This window comes from Sminthopsis crassicaudata, chromosome 1 (genome assembly GCF_048593235.1).
Source record: "Sminthopsis crassicaudata isolate SCR6 chromosome 1, ASM4859323v1, whole genome shotgun sequence".
NCBI lineage: Eukaryota > Metazoa > Chordata > Mammalia > Dasyuromorphia > Dasyuridae > Sminthopsis > Sminthopsis crassicaudata.
The window spans coordinates 252,872,758-252,886,650 of record NC_133617.1 but is presented as its reverse complement, the minus strand read 5'-3'; the positions used below and the strand labels follow the sequence as shown (position 1 = coordinate 252,886,650).

Here is a 13,893-nt window from a genome sequence, read left to right as displayed (position 1 = left end):
AAAGAAAAAGGAATAGGTCATCCTGTGACATGGGGCCAGTCTCTTAGTCATTGCTGGCAAAATTCTTGCCAGCTTCTTCATTAATAGACAGATCCTTTACCTGGAAGACAATCATCTACCCAAGGACTAGCGTGGCTTCTGAAAGGACTGAGCAATAGTTGATATGATGTTTGCTGCTCAACAACTCCCAGAGAATGCCAGGAGCAAGACAGGGCTCTCTACACAGCACTTGTCAGTATATCCAAGATTGATTGATGCTATCGATCTTGAGGATTTGTAGAAGATCATGACTAAAATTTGGTTGCCTGCAGAAGTTCATCAGTATTGTATATCAGTTTCATGATGACATGTTTGCCCAGACTTTGGATAATAGACAATGGTCTCATTTTCCCCAATTCCCAGTGGATTGAAACAATGTTTTGTGATTGATCCCATGCTTTTTAGAATGATGTTCTTTGCAATGTTTTTGAACACTTTCGATGAAGAAGAAAATGGTGTCAAGGTCAGGGACCACACTGATGATAAATTATTTAACTTGAAAAGACTATAAGTCAAGACTTAAGTGGAGGAATAGTTGCTATGTGATTTTTTTGTTCATAGATGATCTTCACATGGAAGATAATAATTAATAAAAATACTATATAGGATTCTGTGTTGAGTTTTATTTTCATTCTCAATTGAACGGGTTACCCTACTCTCCCACCTACCCTATTTCTCTTTAATATAGATTTTGGAATATGGTACTGATAATTGGTCTAGGACTACAGTCATTGAATAGATTTTACATTATTATAGAGTGTTTCCTTGTAGGTGCTCTCCTCCAAATATCTGAATAGGAAAAAAAAATCTACAGAGTTTAAATGTAGGCGGCCCACCGGAAGTCTGTCATGAGATGGCTCTTACTTGATGAAAGGATTTTTCTCCCTTTTCACATGGAAGATAGGACATTTCCAGCCTCATGTATTTATCATGCTCAGCAAGGGCTGCCTTAACAGCAGCTGATATCAAACAGTATAACTCTGAGGCACTTTTCACTGGTAACAGTTAAATCTAATGCTTCTGATCTTCAAAGAAAAAAATTTCTTTGGACTATACCCTGCTGATTCTATAACTTAGTAAAGAGGGCTTCAGCTTGCAGGTCTTTAAGAACTCTCTTCAGATATGTTCAAAATGTCTTTTATCTTGAACCCTTTCCTAAGTCTTAAAATGTTTCTTCCACTTGGGCTATTTGATGTATGCATCCCAAAGAGGATGATAAGAAGGATTCAGCAACATACTGTGATTCTTTAATAATAAGCAGATGTTTTGGAAGGGTTATGTTATATGATATGAGCAGTAGTTTAAGAATATGAAGCAGCAGTGTACTCATTATCTTTCTAAACCTAGACACAAAGTGCTAGTCTAATTGTGCCAATTAGTAAGCTTTTGGAAAGAAATTCTTTAAGTATTTCATTGAAAAGAACAAAAGATAATATCTCTTATTGATCCAATCAAGAAAACCAGGAAATGAACTCCATTCTTTTTTTTAGAGGATACCTATGTATCCTCAAACTTCATCATTACCAGTATTTATTCTTGGGCTTTTGCCTCTTTCTGCTAAGTGAGTACGGTGTATTAATCTCTATCATAAGCTGGCAAGAGTCTTGCTTCCTCACTTTTCTTTAAGAAAAAAAAAAAGAGAGAGAGAGAGAGAGAGAGAGAGACTGTTTTTCTTTGTCTGGCTAAGGGTTTCTACTCCATCTCCACAGACAGGAAAAGAGTCCTCTCACTTTTGGGAAGAAGTATAAAAAGGTTGATTTGAAGTTTATTTTGGTCTCCTTTACCCTGAAATTTCAAGAAAGCATTTCACTCACCAAATGATTGAGTGTTCAATGGGAATCTTTTTCAGAACATGCTGAGAAGGCTGGTCATAAAGCAAGAAAGAAATGGAAAGCTGTATCAGAGCTAAATTCAAAGTTTTAAAAAGTCCCAAAACAGTTGTTTTATAAACCTATAGTCAAGGCCCCCATACACTCCCACATATTAAGTCCCCTATCAATCTCCTCCATATACCTACTCACTTCATAACAAAGAAATATTTTCTGATCTAATTATTTGAAATATTGAAATTATGTGTCTTCCCAACATAATAGTTAGATTTTTTCATGAAAATAGAGTAGTTTGAATTAGTTCATAGGTGATCAGAGTTGTTAGAACTGGAAGAAATCATAGTTAACACATATAAATTATAAACCACTCTAGGATTCTTGCCAAGACAACCCTAGATGGGGTCACAGAGTCAGACATGATTAAAAATGCTGAATAACAAACAAGAACAACAACAAATCACTGTACATACATTACCTTATTTGATTCCCTCAATTCTGTTAGCTTGTTGTTATTATTATCCCCATTTTACAGATAAGAAAACTGAGGCTGAGAGAAGTTAGAGGATTTGCCCATGATCATGCAGCTACTTACTCATGTTTTCTTGACTCCAAAAAGCAATGCTCTATTTAGTACACTACCTACATTTCTCTGGTCATCTAGTCCAATCCCCTCATATAACAAATAAGAAAACCTACCTTGTATACTTTGGTCAAATGTTTCTATTACTACCCTGGCCAATGCTTCTATCTCTGCCTGGTTTCAAATATTTGCAATATTTCTTTCAGGGCCAAAAATAATTATAATTTTTCAAGGGTAATTGGTTTTTATTAGAAGATGCAACTTCCTTGAATAGCAATGCAACATGGACAAAGTCATATAATTGAGTGTAACAATATGAGCATATAAATATATACTCTATTTAACCAAAGAAAATATGAGATACAAAAATATAAGAATTCACAAAATAAGTTCACTAAGGAATAAAAATTCCAAATACAGAAAAGTTCTAAACTTAAGATGAGTTATTTATTGATTCTCCTAAATAGAAAACTTTCCATTTTTCATTATAAATGAGTCAATTCACAAAACATAATTTACATGGAGATTTATAAGAGCATGATTAAACACTGTGGAGTAAAATCACATACATATATACACATACATATTTATACATACATATATATGTACAGATATAGATATAAGATTATATATAGATATAAGTGTATACACATCCATTAGAGCTGGCTCATAATAGCTTGAAAAAGTTGATTAACTTCTAATTTTAAGTATTTACACCTCAGAAATCAGCAAATGATGCAAATTAAGGATTTATATATGGCTTTGTGAGCCTAAAGAAAGTGATGGAGTGAGTAAATGTTAATGTTGATTAGACTAGAATGAAGTTTGTGGGTAGTATTTTTTAAAGAACCAATTGTTAAATGTTTATTAGCACACCTCAAGTTTGAAGAACCTTAGAGATTGGTAAGACTGAAACCTTCATTTTCTAGATGAGGAAACCAAGTTCCAAGGGGCAAAGTGACTTGATCAAAGTTACACACATTAGGAAGTAAGAGTAATAGTATGAACCCAGGAAATTTGGTTACTGAATAAGCATTATGGTGAAATGAATAGAGTACTATATTTGGTATCATGAAGAATTTGGTTTAAATGCTGCTTAGACATTTACCAGCTATGTGGACCTGGACAAATCACTTAATCTCGGAGACTCAATTTCTACATCTATAAAGATATAGTATTGGATTTGCTGACTTCTAAGGTCCTTTCTAAATCTGAATCTGAAACTATGTACCTCTCCTCTTATTCTAACAAGAAACTTCATCATAATTTTCATAATATTGAAAAAAATATATATATATATAAATGCATGTATGTGTGCATGTATGTATTTCATGCTTCATCAATTCCATAGCCAAACTGCATAGACTTAAGTAAACTCCATAAGAACAAGAACCATATGTTAACAATATTTATTTGCCCACATTTTTGGTAGTGCTTTGCACAAATAGTTGCTAAGCCAAGGGATTTTGACAGAATGGATGGATGAATGAATAAAACACATTTAAATGAAATATCAGGCATGTAGAATTTAGCTTGTTATAAGCTGGAAATTACCATCTTTATTAAATCTTAAATTTGTTTTGCTCCTATATAGCCTATTTGTTGTTTCCTCGTATTTTAAATAAATATAATAATAATAATTCACATGTAGAGAGCATTTAACAAGGTTCTTTCTGCATAATTGCACTGAGCAAAAGCAGTCTAAGTGTGACTCATCATAGAAGAAACTGAATGAATCTGAGAGGTAATATGGCTTGGTCAGACTCACATAATTTACAGAGAGTTCAGCTTCTGGCTATCAAATGCTGTGTTATTTTCATGACACCTTGTACTCTGTCATTGAAGATGCCTTCCATATGCACACAGATCATTCTCATAAAAAAATTTATAAAACTTAGAAAATATACATATGGGTCAATAATTACTAAAGTCTACTCAGCCACCTTTTTATTTAAAAAAAAATCACTGCCTACCTTTCTTCATGTAAGCTACAGGACTTGATAATTAAAGCATCTATCATTGCAAAAACACAAAAAGAAAAGACAAAAATGTAATGAGGAAAAATATCCCTGTTGAAAGTAATCATTTAAGAAAGAAGTTTGTTTTTCTTTTTGCATTTTTACTATTTATTTCATATGGGAAAGTCCATTTAGAATCACCTGTAGATCCTTTCTCAGAAAACCTCAGAGTTCAGTATTATTTTACCTGCTGAAGAAATTGTGGCTTTAAGGAACAATGAGACTTTCCTTTTAAAAATGCATCACACACACACACACACACACACACACACACACACACACACACACACACATCTTGCAGAATAGGCTCAGACTCAAGTCTGTATCCTCAGGCAATCCCTTGCAATAGTAACCCAAACGATAATCCCTAAGCCCCCAACATGTGTATGGCTTCACTGTTCCAACAACCCTGGCTAGAGAGTTTAGAGGAGATGCAATTCTTGCCCTCCAGGAGTTTAGAATATAATAGGGGAATCAATATACCAAAAGAGATTGATCTATGTATTTAGGAAAGTGCACAAAAATGTCTTTGTGGAATAGCCTAGAATGGATTGTGAGCTCCTTTTTACCTCTTTCTACATCCCCAGAATTTAGTATAGTGTCTGGCACATAGTAGATACTTTAAAAATGTTTACTGATTAAGTGAATGAATGGATAGAGAAAAAATTTTAAAGTCTGGAAAATGTGAAATCTTGCATTGTTAAAGAAAATATCCCCATGTAGAAACTCCCAAATATATAGCACATTATCATTGAAACTTTCAGTTAGGATCATGGCAGTGAAAGATAACCAATACCTTGAAGACCAGAATCAGAAACTTGAAACAGAAACTTGCTACTTTAGAGGACATAACTGTATGGAATCCAATAATAAATATTATTGAGAAATAGGTAGAAGAAAAATTCTTGGAAAATAGGGGGAGAAAAGAAAATAAAGGCTATTGGAGATAACACTATGAATTAACAAAGATCACCATATTTACAAAGTGACAAAGAGTAATATTATTTCCTTTGAAATTTGTTGCCCTAAGCTACAGAGTTATAAAGTATTAGGCATGATTGTGAAACAATGTTTGTGCCTTTGTGCCTTAGTCTTTTTTTGTTTTTTTGTTTTTTTGTAATTCTCTATTCTATCCCCAGCTCCTAACTTGTTCTTCTTCCATGCATAATGTGCTCAAACTTGTGTTTGTGCTCAAGTCCATTATTTCCTATTATTTTCCCAGAATACTTGATCCCACTTACCTGTAAAACAAGATGGATGATGCTCCAGAGATATCTCTTAATTTCCATTATCAAAACCTATGATAAGCTAACTGTCACAAATAGAATCTAATAGACTAATTTGCACTAAGTTCTTTATAACTGACATTGAAAGTGTGACTCCAAGAAGCATTTTATCTTAACAATAACCAATATTTAGAAGTATTTCATATTTTTGACTGATAAACTTAGGAACCAATTCACTAATGAGGAAATGTCAGATTCCATGATAGGAAGATGTAAGAGGTGATATCTTCCCCTAGAACCCGAGAGTCATAAATACTGCTTTTTTATCATAGTCATACAATGCAAACCTATAATTATCTTCTATTCCAATATTCTAATTTTTAAAAAAATAATGTAAACTATCAGATACAATTTGCCAAATAGGAGGATTTATTCTGGCACATGGGCTGCTAGCTCTATATAGCAAATACTCTAGCTCAAATACAAAAATTATTCTAGACAAACCCCCAAAATGTAACTCATATCTCAGAACTGAGCTATAGCGTCCCATGGATCAAGTTCAAACTTGGAAGCATCAAAGTTGACTTTCATATAACATAAACCTGGAGTTGGATCCCTAATTCTAATTAGAGAAAAATTCAGGACAATTAGGAAGCTTAGCAAATTTCCTTTCTGGTAGATCTCCTCTGCAGACCAATAAAGGCCAGGCAAATCAAAGTACAAGCAGAGAATAGCTCTACTGCTCTTTACATTGCCATCCCTTGCTTTATTCTTCCTTCCTATTTAAACTGCTACTTTTTCATCCTTATTTGGTAATAGTTCTTTTTTTGTTCTGAAGGGCTTCACATATGCACTGGCCTTTCTCCAGGTCCTCCCTCCAGCCCTTTAATTCCCTTCCGATTCTGTCTCTTCATCAAGTGTCAGTTTCTTCTCTCTGGAGCCATATGGTCTCCTAGAGATACTACATGCATGAGCAGGCCTTTTCTCCAGTCTATGGCTGTGTGTAGACCCTCTTTGTCCACTACATCTATACCTTATCTCCATTTTAAAGATCAAACCTTAAGGGCATAACTCAGGTGCCAGAATCACTGTAAAATTGTCAGCTTTGGGTCAAAGGCTTCATCAACCAGGATTAAAGGTAAGGAGAATTGACACCTTGTCTAAGGAATTATCACTTTGACGAAGAGACACAAAAGGGGAAAGGAGACAGCTATATATTGGCAGGGAAATCTTCATGCATATGTTGAAATTAGCCATGAGACTATAAAAATCTTTAAAGAAAAAATTGCACATGGTTTTATTTCACTGGGAAAGTTTTTTAAAGTAAGTTGTACAAAAACAACTAAGAGGCCCCTGGAAGAAGCAGTTGCAGGCTGAATTATAATGGTATTTTATAAGATAGCACTAATGTGGATAAGAAAGGTCATTCCTGACCAAAAAAGGATGAAAAGTGAGTTTGAAAAACTGCTAGAAAAGCAGAAGACTGAAGTCTCTGATAGAGAGAATGTGAAGATTAACATTATTAGGAACAAAGTTTCCTTTGGGGAAAAAAAAACACTGATGTTTTCATCATGCAAAGCAATCTTTCTCACATATCTACCATTGTTTCATCGCAATGGAGAGCATCTGGGCTTGGGGTCAGAAAACCTGATTACCCATCATGACAATAGAAAAATAACAGATAGAAAGGTAGCAAGAAAGAAAGAATTATGTATAAGTATACAGTTGTCTATAAATATACTGTATGTGTGTATACATATATATGGGTGTGTACACACACACACACACACACACACACACACACACATATATATATATATATATATATATATACACACATAAGCTAATATACATATGTATATATATGGGATAAGGACAATTCTCTCCTTTGAACACCTATATATAACTAAAATACATTGATTGAGCAATAGATTGATATAACCTATCTTCCTATCTGCTTCCTATGTGAACTTAGACAAGCCATACAATCTTCTTGTTGTTCATTTGCAACACGTATAAAATAGAAGGCCCAATCAGTGTTTTCCAACTAAAACTATGCTTTGAAGTCCATATTCTATTCATCTCTCAGGGTTATTGTGAGAACCAAATGAGGTAATGAATATGATATTGCTTTGCTAACCCATATAAATTTGAGGAATTATCACTCCCAGGATACTTTTCTCAATTTACCTTTCCTGGCCACTTGGTCAAATGTGACCTTCCTTAGCTTAGGACAGGAAGGAAGTAAATGCCATATCTGTTGCCTCAAAGAATTGATGCATTCCCCTAAGTACCTAATTTCCTAACAGGAAGGATTCAAGACAATCCAGGCTCAATTTGTCAAAACATTAAGAAAACTATGTGGCTTGTAAAGGACATGTTGAGAAAAATTAGTATGGGATTTTTTTTATTGCTATTGTTCTTAACAAGAACTTGCACTTGGTATCATATGCTATTCTTTTTTTCAAGACTCTTTCTATAATCTCATTTACCAAGCCAATAAACATTTATCAAGGCTCTACAATGACTCAGGCATTATGCAAAGCCCTGCAGGTATAATTAATAAATATAATCTTTGCCCTCAACAAGTTTACAATCGAGACATGGAACAGGTAAAGAACACACAAGGTAAGAAAGTTGGCTGGGGTAGAGGGAAAGGGCAGGGTACCAGGAAGGAACTATCATGAAACATTGTCTTAATTCTATTTAAAGGAAATATGCTTGCTTCTCTGTTTTTGTTTTTGTTTTTTGTTTGTTTGTTTGTTTGTTTGTTTTTCTGGATCATTTAATAGGCTAGACCCATGGAAGTGACTTTTGAAGCCCCCAGAGGGTAAATATTCACAATTTGGATACCACTGCACTAAATGATTAAAAATTTGAGATATTGCTAACAATCTAATCAAGTTCTCCTGGAATGTTTCTACCAGACACTCAATTATAAATGCTATTTTTAAAAAACTGAACACCTTTTGTTTGTTAGATGGAGTATTAACACCTTATACTGCAGGACATATAAATTCTCTATCTGAAACACCCAGTACTACTCAGTCTTCTCCTACAATTCTGGTTTCTGATTTGTGGAAGGGTAGAAGAAGGGGCAAACTAAAGATGCTTTGGAAATAAAGTCCTCCTTCCACAGTCACCAGCTTCCAAGATCTTCTCTTCCTTCATGTTGTCAAGAATGTAGAACAGAAAATAAGAACTCTGAGAAAACCATGTCAAAATGACTGGTATTTACAGATTTACTGAGTATGGACAACAAGAGGACTAAGCATTGACTACTAATTGCATGAGATAGAAGATAAAAAATTTAAAAAGGAAGAAAAACAAGATTGAAAGCAAAAAGGAAGAAAAAGAAGGAGGAACAGAGGAATGGAAGAAGAAAAAGGGAAGAAAGTTGGGAGGGAGGAAAAACATAAGAAGAGGTTGCTATATCTTATTAATGTATATCTATAACATTCTTTCCATCTATCACCTACTCACTATTCACACTATCCTAGCTCAAACTTTTCTGACTTCTGTTCTTTCATCATACTCTCTTATGTGGTCTTATTTCTTCCAGCCTCTTCTAATTCCAATATATAGCTATCAAATTAAAATTCCTAATGCACAGATTTGACCATGTCACTCCCCTACTTAAAACCCTTAAATGGTGAGAGCTCTATTGTTTTCATTTTTCCCCCATAAATTAACTCATTTATTGTTGGACTATGGGCTACAAATATTTAATAAGAAGATTTTACTGGTCTTTCAATTCCTTTATTCTTCTAATGGAAGATTTGTCTGTGATTGCAGAGGCAGTATTGTAGGTCCATGCACCACCATCTACTGTGTGGATACAGGATCCACAATTCCAGATTTTCGAAGCCTATCTCTTAATTTTGGATTCGACACAGAACTAATAGGTATACTTGACACACTGGCTAATTTCAATTTTCTTCACAATTTTTATGAGGAATGCACTATAACATATTCCATATTTAACAACAATTCTGTCCTCCTTATATGTTTAGCTATGTTGTCAGTTGCAGGGCCAGAGCTCAGAGAGGAAAGAAACTTGTGTGCAATCCTATTGTCTTTAAATAGAAATATAAAAGCATCAAGTGAATCAAGGCCCTTCACAACTAGACTTTCCACCCTCCTTTCATATTGCAGCCAAAGTGAATGACTAGCTAATTCTCCAAAAATGCATTTTACAATACATAAATATGCCTTTGTCCTGGTTGAACCCCATGTATGGAATGCACTCTGTTCTTCCTAATTCTTAAAATATTTAACTTCTTTCAGGGCACAGTTTAGGTACCAAATCTTTGTGAAATATACTATAGATTTGTCCAGGTGTCAGAGCTCTCTCTCCTTTCTCAAATGATTTTATGTTAATTCATTTATAAGATGTGCTATGTTTTCTTTTATTGCTTTGTTGAAATATTGTAGGAACTTCTAAGTAAGATTTATAATTACTCAAAAGTATTTGTCCTAATTTTTCTCACAGCAAAAAATAGAAGAAAAATCTTCAAATACACACACACATACATGCACATAATTGGAGGGATACAGAGGTTATTCATCAATGTGTATATAATATAATCTACACATATATAAACATCTGTGCATATATTATTTGTATATCATGTTCATAATATAATACACATGTACATGTATCCTCTCTTAGCTTTGTTTACTCATCTGTATTTTTGAAACCATTAAATACTACTAAGCAGTTACCAGATCCTTTTTAATGAGGAAAGTTCAGGTGCTGGCAATTCCATTATGATTCCAATTTACTTAACAGACAAAGATAACTGAGAAACCTCAAATTCTTTTCAGTTATCATAAAGATGGAGAATTCTAATAAAAAAAAAACATCCTTTAATGGATGGCAGAACTCATCAGATAAGTCTAGAGATGTGGTCATTGTAGATTTATCCAGATAGAATCTTGGCTCAGGCCTTATCTATAAGTAAGCTCTACCCTTCTCCTTTTATGCTTTCAATGCACTTTAACCACATGAGCAGGCATAATGAAGTCAATCCCATAAGAATTGTTTAACTCAGAATGACAGGGAAAGGTAATGCAGAATGTTGTAGAGGATGTGGGAAAACAGGGACACTGATACATTGTTGGTGGAACTGCGAATACATCCAGCCATTCTGGAGAGCAATTTGGAACTATGCTCAAAAAGTTATCAAACTGTGCATACCCTTTGATCCAGTAGAGTTGCTACTGTGTTTGTATCCCAAAGAGATCTTAAAGAAAGGAAAGGGACCTGTATGTGCAAGAATGTTTGTGGCAGCCCTCTTTGTGGTGGCCAGAAACTGGAAACTACGTGGATGCCCATCAATTGGAGATTGGCTGAATAAATTATGGCATATGAATAACATAGAATATTATTGTTCTGTAAGAAATGGCCAACAGGATGATTTCAGAAAGGCCTGGAGAGACTTACATGAACTGATGCTGAGTGAAATGAGCAGGACCAGGAGACCATTATATACTTCAACAATAATACTGTATGATGATCAATTCTGATGAACATGGCTCTTTTCAACAATGAGATGAACCAAATCAGTTCCAATAGAGCAGTAATGAACTGAATCAGCTACACTCGGCGAAAGAACTCTGGGAGATGACTATGAACCACTGCATAGAATTCCCAATGCCTCTAATTTTGTCCGCCATTACACTGTTTCAAAGTCCAATTCTTTTTGTTCAGCAAAACAACTGTTTGGTCATGTATGCATATATTGTATTTAATTTATACTCTAACATATTTAACATATATTGGTCAACCTACCATGGGGGGGGGAGGAAGGAGGGGAAAAATTGGAACAAATGGTTTGGCAATTGTCAATGTTGTAAAATTACCCATGCAAATATCTGGTAAATAAAAACTATTAGATAGTAAAAAAAAAAAAAAAAAAAAAAAAAAAAAAGGAGGATAGAAGGAAAAAAAAAGAATTGCTTAACTCTATACATTCTTTACTCCTACCCACAGAAGTAAAAAAAATGTTAAAACAATCACTTCTCAAATTCTATGCTCAAATAATATAGTCAATTTGCAGTTTTACCAAATTATATACAATTATACTCAAATTGCACTTAACTCTTTCTATTAGGATAACCTAAACCCAGGAGTTTTCAGTTATATTTTCTATGATCAAACCCAGACACCCCCAATTTTGGAGTTATTAAGCAATTCTAATATTTCAGTAAGCAATAAATCTCCATCTGATTTTCAGAGAAAACTGTATCTGAATACTTTATACATTTTACTTAGTATCTTCTCTGATCAATTTTCAGTCAGATATGGCACTCTAGACGGTCTAGACTCAGGATTTCCTATGTCTTCTGCAAATAGAGTCTCCTGCATTCTGGATTTGGATAATAATTCTTCTTTAACTGAAGCCCATTTTCCAGCTCTAAACATGTATCTATCTAACCTTTGGGCATCATTCATCTATTGAATCATTTTCTGCCCACAGGTACAGATTCACTATCATCTCACCACAGAAATATGGTTGCTGGGACAGGAGCAGTCTCCCCAGCAACCATATTTCTGTGGTGAGATTATGATAGTAATATCTTGCAAGTAGATGTCACTTTGTCTTCCTTTACATATCCTTCTAAATTTGTGAGATTGTTATCCCCAACTTCTTTCCTAGACTTTTACCACTTTTAAGATCAAGTAAAACTTATGCAGCCTATCAACCTTTGAAGATCTTTTTGGCAGAAGAATCCTGAGATAAAGAGATCACAGCATATCAGATGGGATATAGATGCAGCATAGATTGTAAAACCTAAGTTGTAAGAATTTATAAATCATTTTAAGATTTTACTCCATGATCCTGCTTCCAGGGAGTTCTTCCTTCCCACAGATTTGACTATCTCTTCACCTAGCAAGAACAGGTACCTACATTACTGAATTAAGAGGACAATTAATTGATAAAATTTCACTGGATTCCAGCAACAAACACTGCTTCCAACAATGTTTTAAAATTTTATTTTATTCTTAATTTGTGGAATAAAATGAGCATTTCCCTAAGATAGTATGATTAAAAAAAAACAAGATGCTTGCACATGAAGCTGTAAATCTATACATAATAGCTTTGCAGTTTCAGTTAGATGACCAGAACTTAGAAGTACAAGCTCTTTTCAGAGGAAAGTGAAGAACTCCTCTCCATGGTCTACAAAAATAAACTAAGAGATCATCTTGGCTCTTTGAGACATTCCCTTTTGGACCATCAAATGGTAGAAAGGGCCTGATTCTTCTTTTTTTGAGGTGCTGGTAATTCCATTATGATTCCAATAATAATCTTTGCTCCCACCTGAAATTAATGATAGCTACGTTGGGGCAAAGACATTTGGGAGTTATATAAGCTCACTCATAGCTTTCTAAGCATGTCAGTGGCTAGTCCCTAATAATAGACTTTTCCATCCCAAAAACAGGCAGCAACTTTTGCATTGATAGAGTTTGTACATGACAGAAACAGGCATAACCTGAGAGGATGTTTGAGCACTGGATAGTTGCAGTATCTAAAGGTCATTAAGAAGGAATAAAGGAGAAAAAAGTTTTCATATCATTTTCTAATTATAGTGCTCCTGTGTTCTTAATTTTTCCTTCCTTCCTTCTCTCCTTCCTCTATCCACATAGAGTGTCATACTCTTACCTACAAATGCTCTTAGGAGCATTTTTTCTCTTTTGCACCTCTGCATCCTTTCAAGATTTCTTGGTGTTTTTACTGAATTTCTCTCTTAAGGACCAGGGCTTACTGATTCTAATAAATTAGGCCAAGCCCTGTTTGGGTCTTGATAGACTCAGACTGAATGTAAATAGTAGTCATTCCTGAGGATCTTTCCTCTCTTTTATTCATTCATTCATTTGTTTAGATTCTTTTGGACTAGGTGAATGAAGAGATATTTTGCCTCCATTACTACCTTGCCTTAATCACTGAATAGGTGCAGCTTCAGTCAAACTGAGATGTGTTGAAGACCTTGGTCTTCCAAGGTCTCCCATTTTATCCATGCCCATCTCCAATCGTCTTGGCTCTGGAGGGGAAAGTGAGGCAGGTAACCTTGCACAGCCCTTCCTCTCTGAAATCCAATTCACTTGCATGTCATAGTTCATTTCCCTGATGTTATGGTCCTCTTCCAGAGATCCAACAACCTCTATGATGCTGGACTTTGTCCTTGAAAGGCCAGAA

General features: G+C 34.6%; 1 long non-coding RNA gene across 2 annotated transcripts in view; it reads right to left on the bottom strand.

The window, feature by feature from the left end:
* LOC141553795 (uncharacterized) overlaps positions 1 to 13,893 on the bottom strand; it is a 68,210-nt gene that overhangs the window by 10,995 nt on the left and 43,322 nt on the right. Inside the window, exon 1 of one of the 2 annotated variants that reach the window (XR_012485649.1) lies at positions 1,854 to 2,011. The exons of the other annotated variant lie outside the window; for it this stretch is intronic. This is a non-coding gene — a long non-coding RNA (uncharacterized LOC141553795). Of the gene's footprint in view, positions 1 to 1,853; positions 2,012 to 13,893 lie in introns of those variants that run through there. 2 annotated transcript variants of the gene reach the window in all.